We start from the raw sequence: 7,708 nt of genomic DNA on the forward strand, positions 1-7,708 counted from the left end.
AGCCAGATGAAGATGATGATTGGATATCAATGTACAGTTTGTTGTATAAAGTTTTGGCATTCACTTGCATTCTATGCACACACTATTCTGTTTCATTGATAAAGAAAAACTGGATTCAATTACTGTTATTTTGATATGTCCACAGTGATGTTTATATTGGTCATCCCCACCCATTTCCCAAGAAAAGGACATTTTTGTCTGTAAAAGAGAGAAAAAAGAGAAATAAAACAGTTATATTGTTTTCACCAAAACCAAAATACGGGATCTCATCCAATTTTTTTTTTTACATTTTCTTTTAAGAACTCTTGTTGGCAACTTACCATTTTCTAAACAAAGAAATATGAAAGCCACAATTTTACTTTACTCATGAAAACAACTAGAGCATTATTTCTGGCAAGGATACACAAAACAATATTAGCTTGAAAAATGAACAAGCTCTTTCTGGTGAAGTAGGAGTGAATTCAAATGCCTCTGTAAATTTGTGTAAGTTATTGTTGGAGAAAGATGTTTTCTGGTGCCAGGGATACACAGTGCCTAAGCTTGCCAACTTCACACACACAAACACACACAACCAAATCAAATATGCATACTGGATGTCAATGCTTACATTCCCCCACCACGTCTAAACAAGAACAGAATGCTTTCCTAAATATGATTTCTTTCTGTTTCAAGCTTCCCAAAGACATGAGCAGAGTCAAGAAATTTTCACGACCTCTTTCCAGACTGCATTCTTTTACTGGCCTTATTTCAAATTATTCATGCCTCTTTTTCTTTTCTGCTCTGTCATCCAATTATAAATTGAATAAACCTTACCAAGCAGGCAAATGAAAGTGCCTGGATGCATTTTTCCCATATTTCAAACCCAGTCATTCCAATTCGTAAACATGCACTTCTTCCTTCTTGTCCCTGATTCCAGGCTCTTCATACTTAACCAGCTAGTTAACTGGAGAAATGGGACCTGGCCCACAGAAACCTCGTGCCAGGATAAATTTGTTATTTAAGTTTCCTGACGACCCTTTGTTATTTATTTACTTCGAATTAGGCTCCATTGAATCCATTTAAGTAAAGGGGTTTGGTTTGCGACTGCACATCATCCTGCCATGGCTGTGTCTTCAAACAGTTTATCAAAAATTCCCCTGATCCAAGTGGTCAAAATAAATTACTTTGGCAGTCTGTCCCACGGAGTCCTTGGGGATTCAAAGCAAGCGGAAGAATACACGTACTGCCTATTGAAATCTGAACAAAGAAACGGCAGTTCCCCATTAGTTCTTAGCATAATTACCAACCCTGTTCAAGACATAACAGGTACACAGGGGAAAGACTGCTCAGTTCTTTTTTTTATGTTCATCTTGCTGAGCTTACTTTCACAACAGCACTCCAGTTCTGTACATCAATGCTAACATAATTGCAATTTAGTTCATATTTGTTTGTGTCAAGACACATGGACATGCTTATATTATGAAGAGGTGTTTCACCCATCTTGACTGTAGGGACAGGTTTTCCTACTCAAATGTGCATGCTTCCTAAACGCTTTTCCAAGGGTCTACCAGATACAAAGTAGACCCAAGAGATTTTTGCTGCCTAGACTGATGAACAAGATGGTGCCTCTCCTGCAACCCACACGTAGAAGCTGACTGTAAGGGTAACTTAATAGTGCGTTAACATTGGCAATGGGATAGTGTTCTCTAAAATACCCGAGGCAGAGGCTTTCCTTAATGGTAGGATCCCATTTTTAACAATACACAATGGACCTTATCCCACTCTACATTTTCCCCATTTTCTCACTGTCTTCATACACTGGCATAATGGAGTCCAACATAGGTCTTCCCACACCACACAGCCACTTCTGGTGGCTGTGTGTTGAAATTTGTTTGTTTAATTGTGTGGTACTTACTTTGAAAGTTGTTGTTATACTCCAAATGTGTCATTTTTGTGGCAGGCACAAGCTATGTTGAATTTGTTGAGATATTAATTGAAAAACTATAACAAAATGTGCTGCAGAATATCCCACAAAACCAAAGGTTTTTCAGCCCGGAAAACTCACAGCAACCCAAAGGTTTTTCAGTTTAATAAACTTTTTCCATGTTTTTAAGATAAATCCAATTAGGAAATGACATTTATCACCCAGCAACAAAAATTGTGTTACATAGTATTATCGGTATGCTGATGACATCCTGTACTGAAACGGGGATGCTGGTGACACCCAAGCATATGGTATTTCTCCATGCTTCAAAAACAGCTTTAGCTAAGGATAGCGTTTCTCCTCATCTGGAGATGGAGGTATGTCAACCATTTCTGGAAATGGTTATACTCCTTCTGAAAAACTATGTCCACAGCTTAGGAGTGCTCCTGGATCAGTCTTTCCAAATATCAGCCTAGGTAGATGCGACAGTCAGGATTGCTTCAGCTGATATGCTAGCTGCACCCTCATCCTAGACTTAGAAGACCTAAAGATGGTAGTACATGCACTGGTAACCTCAAGGTTGGACCTCTGCAATGTGCTTTACATTGGGCTACCTCTGTACCAAGTTTGGAAACTCCAATTAGTTTAAAACATGGCAGCTAAACTAGTTACAGGAACATCCAGGAGTGAGCATATTACACTTATACTACAGTCACCCCGCTGATTGCCAATTTAGGCAAAGTTCTAAGTTTTGGTTTTGGCCTTTAAGACCCTACATGGTTTGGGTCCAGGTTATCTACAGGATCAGCTTCTCCCGTACAATCCACCCCATTCACTTGGGTCCTCTATGAGATGCTTATTCAAGTAGCCACAACCCGACCAGCAACCATCACCCAGAGAACCTTTTCGTTGGCCACTCCAAGTCTGTGGAAGTACCTGCCAGAAAAGATTTGACAGCTAAATCATGTCAGAATTTAAAACTCAACTGAAGACCTATCTCTTCCGGTAGGCCTACTCAGTCAATTTTAACCTGTGAATTTTAACTTGTGTTTTATCAGTAAATTTTAACCTGCATTTTAACTGTGTATATTCTGTTATATGTATTTAACAATGTTGTGTTTTATCTCTCTGTTTTAACTCTGTTGTATCCCACCTCAAGCCGCAAGGTGAGGCAGGTAATAAATTGATGAAGATAAAGCTGATGTATATGGATTGTTGCCCTTTGAGTGGCATACACATGTGGAAGGATGCATCTACAGCCACATCTACAAGGACACTTTAAACTACTGCTGATCTGCACTCCAGATCAGCCCAGTGTGGCCAACCTCGGGCTGCTCATCTTAGCTAAGCTCAGCTCACCAGGTGTGGTGGCTGGTGGCTATCACTCATTGACCGGAGTGTTGTTAACAGAGGACCAAAGTGGTGTGAGAGAAGGGAGGCAGGAAAGAAGGAATCGCCTTTCCTTTCCCTCCACCTTTCTCTGATCCCCCTTGCACCCCAGCCAACATCACTCCAAGTGATGAGCAATGGCCACCAGACATTTTGCAGCTGGTGGTCACCAATACTACGAGAACAGGAGTAGGTAGTAAATACCATCCTGTGTCCCTGGGCTGCCCAACCTGAGGAATATGGGATGGCCATGTAAACAGTTGTGGCCGGTTACTTATCGGAACTAGCCCAAATGATTACATTAGGCCCAGGGCCCATGTGTTACTATGGAGTCTCAGGGACCCTCTGGACTAACCCGCAACTTTTAAAAATGTGGTTCAAGGCAGTATTAAGCCAATCTGCTTTGTGAATCATGTAGATGCCATGAGCTGATCCTGCCCTAATGAAGGTGTGCGCTACATTGTAGAATTAATGCAATCAGACACTATTTATTTTATTTATTTTTTAAAAAGATTTTTTAATTATTTTATCATAATTAAATACATTTGTTATACATCATTTTTTTACAGCAGACCCATAATATTAAATACAATCTACAATACATTAATTTTTCAGACACCATTTAAACTACTATGGCTCAATGGCAGTTGACTTCCCAGCTGACTTCAAGGATGCCAACATCATCATCCTTTTCAAAAAAGGAGAAAGGACAGACTGTGGAAACGATTGAGGTATCTCACTTCTAACCTCCACTGGGAAAATCCTTGACAAGAAACTTCATAAATAAGAAGCAACAGATACAATATGTGGATTCAAAGGATAGGAAAAGTGATTCCTAAACTGTTGAATTATTTGCAGTGTAATGGATTGCCTGAGTGGTGGATTCTCATTCTTGGGGAAAGGGGGGGGGGGCAAAGAGCAGAAAGACTGAAATTATTATTATTATTAAAAATATAACAAATAGGAATGGAGCATGGATACATTTAAAAATAAATGGCACTGTTTTGAATTGATTGTGATATGAAAAAGGTAAACCTGTAAACCGTTCAAAGTAGCTGAAAATAGAACAATATGATCATATTTGTATGCAGTGAAATAATAATACAGGCATCAGGATGCAAGACTGAAACAAAAGGCATAAGACAGGAATACAGATGTCTGACTGAAATGAATTGCAGTAAGGCAAATAAGACATATGTGACAATGAGCAGAATGCACAAGTAGAATTTCTCCTTCACATTTTTTGCTCTGAAGCTCTTCCTCCATATGCATGTGGCCATCACATTGACAGTTGCTTTCCTAGTTGATAATTTAAAAAGAAGGACCAGCAATGTGGCAATTCCTGAAAATTATAGAAAATTATTTGAAATAGCTTAGTTGGTGGTATACTTTGAAACACTGCAACGAGAAAATAGGAAACATACTGGTGGAACAATTTCAAGAACAAATTAGTTCAAATTGTACTTGCATGTGGCTACCCAGATAAATCAGGCATTTTCCCACATGAAGTTCTTGGAGATGTGACAGCGAGATCATTGAAATAATAAATTGAACATGCTGTATCCATCAAAATAGTAAAATGCATATTCACATGCAATCCTATTCATATTGATTCTGAAGGAGAGGTGCATGTCCTGGTCTCTCTCCCCTCCTCCCTCCATTCTTGCATGTGAGAATGAAAAGCTGTAATCCTTTCTCCTCTCCAACAATTGTTCTAGGGTCTGAATTGGTAAATTCCCTTTCAGGAACATTTAAAATATTCCATACCAAACTCATGATAGATCCAATCTATCTTGGCTATCAACTATCTTATCAAAAATGGATATCTGATGGTAATAAAGTTCCCAGGAGATTCCATCAAGGACATTAGCTTGAAGTCACCCAGAGCTTGACCTTGAAGGAGCTGGGGCTGGCGACGGCTGACAGGAAGCTCTGGCGTGGGCTGGTCCACGAGAACACAAAGAGTCAGAAGCAACTGAATGAATAAACAACAACACCCAAAGCTTCTCCAGATATAATTGTAAGAATATCCATCGAGTAGTTTGACATGTTCAGGCTTGTGATCCCACCAATTCTTTTTCAAAGGCAGATGGTATCTGTGGCGCAAATTCCAGTGGATCATCTGAGCAACAGTATTATGTCTCTGCTTGTAGTCTACACCAGTGATTCTCAACCTGGGGTCCCCAGATGTTTTTGGCCTTCAACTTCCAGAAATCCTAACAGCTGTTAACTGGCTGGGATTTCTGGGAGTTGTAGGCCAAAAACATCTGGGACCCCAGGTTGAGAACCACTGGTCTACACGATCTTCTTGCAGCAGCTGAGTATGTGATCCATCTTTTTGTCTGCTTCCTTGCAGAGTCTACACTTGGAATTTGTAGTTGACTTTTCAATTTTGGCTTTGATGGCATTTGTTCTGATTGCTTGATCTTGGGCTGCAAGAATCAGGTCCTCCATCTCCCTTTTCAAAGTTCCATTTGTGAGCCACATCCAAGTTTTTTCCTTGTCGATTTTGCTCTCAATTTTTCCCAGGAGCTGTCCATGGGGAGCCTTCTTTTGCGAGTTTTCTCTTCTGCTTTGCACTGTACTTTTATGGTATTCACTCTTTGTCTTTTGTACTTTAAGCAGTTTTCTACTCTTGACTTCCATCAATGTTGGTTCCTGACCATCTTTCACATAATCTGCCAGTACATGTTTCTCTTCTTTTACCATTTGTTTCACTTGCAGAAGCCCTCTGCTGCCTGATTTTCTGGGCAAATAAAGTTTGTTGACATCACTATGTGGGTGTAATGAGTAGTGGATTGTCATCAGTTTTCTTGTTTTTCTGTCCAGATCATCCACCTGTGCTTGCATCCAGTTCACAATTCCAGCAGTGTATCTGATGATGGGTATGGCCAAGGTGTTGATAGCCTTGATAATATTTTCGCCATTTAATTTGCTTTTCAAAAATGTTTTGACCCTTTCAACTTATTCTTTGCTGAACACATTTTTTACATGTCCATGCTTGATATTGTCCAGCTGTAATATGCCCAGATATTTATAGGCTTCAGGCTGATTACACTTTATGGTTTGTCCGTTTGGCATCTTTATGCCCTTGCTGTGAATAATTTTCCCTTTCTTTAATGTAACAGCACTCCATGCAGTCATGCCAGCCACATGACCTTGGAGGAGTCTATGGACAACACAGGCTTTTCAGTTTAGAAATGGAGATGAGCACCACCCTCAGAGTTAGACTTCACTAGACTTAATGTCAGGGGGAAACCTTTACCTTTACCTTAATGCTACTGTGGCGTGTTTGTCTAGGCCAAACTCCATAGTGATGTCAGTGTTGAAGATTCTGGCTGTGTGGGTCAGTAACTGGATTCCACTGACTAATTGATATTATTATTATTATTATTATTATTATTATTATTATTATTATTATTACGATTATCATTATTATGTTTACCCCACTTTGAGTCTCTACAAAAGAGACTCAAAGAGGCTAACAGTAAAACCAAAGCAATACAGTTTAAAACCTAAAAATATACCAACATTAAAATAGAATCAAATATTAATGGCATTAAAATAAATGGTTAAAATCCTCAACAACTGATTTAAAAATGTATTCAAAGCTAAGACCACAGCATCCCCTGACTTGTATATTAGGCCACAATCCTATATGATTTACCTAGGAGTAAAATCTACTAGACTCCAAGAGCGTTACTTTTGAAGAAACATGCATAGGTTTGGGTTGTTAAGAATTGTGCACTATGAATGAGAAGTACTATGAATTCATTTGCTTCTGTCTAATTGATTACATGGCTCTAATTGAAATCAAATGCATTCCAAATGAATATGTTACAGAATATGTTCCTCATGTCAGTCAACAGCTGTGTGAGTCACTTTTTTTATGAACATGATTTGCAAATAGTGATAATTAGATGCTATCTGTATTTGCAGACTAACTACATCCATTCATCCAATTATATATATTTATGTGATAGAGGCATTCATAAAAATTGATATATATACTTCTACAGGTATACTTCTTGATACCACTGGGTTTTGGTTCCATGGTCACTCATGGATATTAAAACATGTAGATACTCCAGTAACGTTATATACAATAATGTAGTAAAATTGTATTCCTTATGTAAAACAGCTAAATCAAGGTTACATTTTGGGAATTGTTTTCTTTTTTACAAAAAAATATTTTCAATGTATAATGGCTGAATCCTTGGTTAAGTAGGCCTGTCTATATTTAAATATGTGTGGATGTGTATACTGAGAGTCAGTGTGGTCTTGAATCTCCACTTGGACATGGAAACCCATTGAGTAACCTTGGGTATATCACACTCTCTTAGCTTTATAGGGAGACAAAGGCAATCCTTTCGCAATACACTTCACCAAGATGATCTCAAGATAGGTTCACCTTAG

The sequence above is a fragment of the Anolis carolinensis genome, chromosome 1 (genome assembly GCF_035594765.1).
Source record: "Anolis carolinensis isolate JA03-04 chromosome 1, rAnoCar3.1.pri, whole genome shotgun sequence".
NCBI lineage: Eukaryota > Metazoa > Chordata > Lepidosauria > Squamata > Dactyloidae > Anolis > Anolis carolinensis.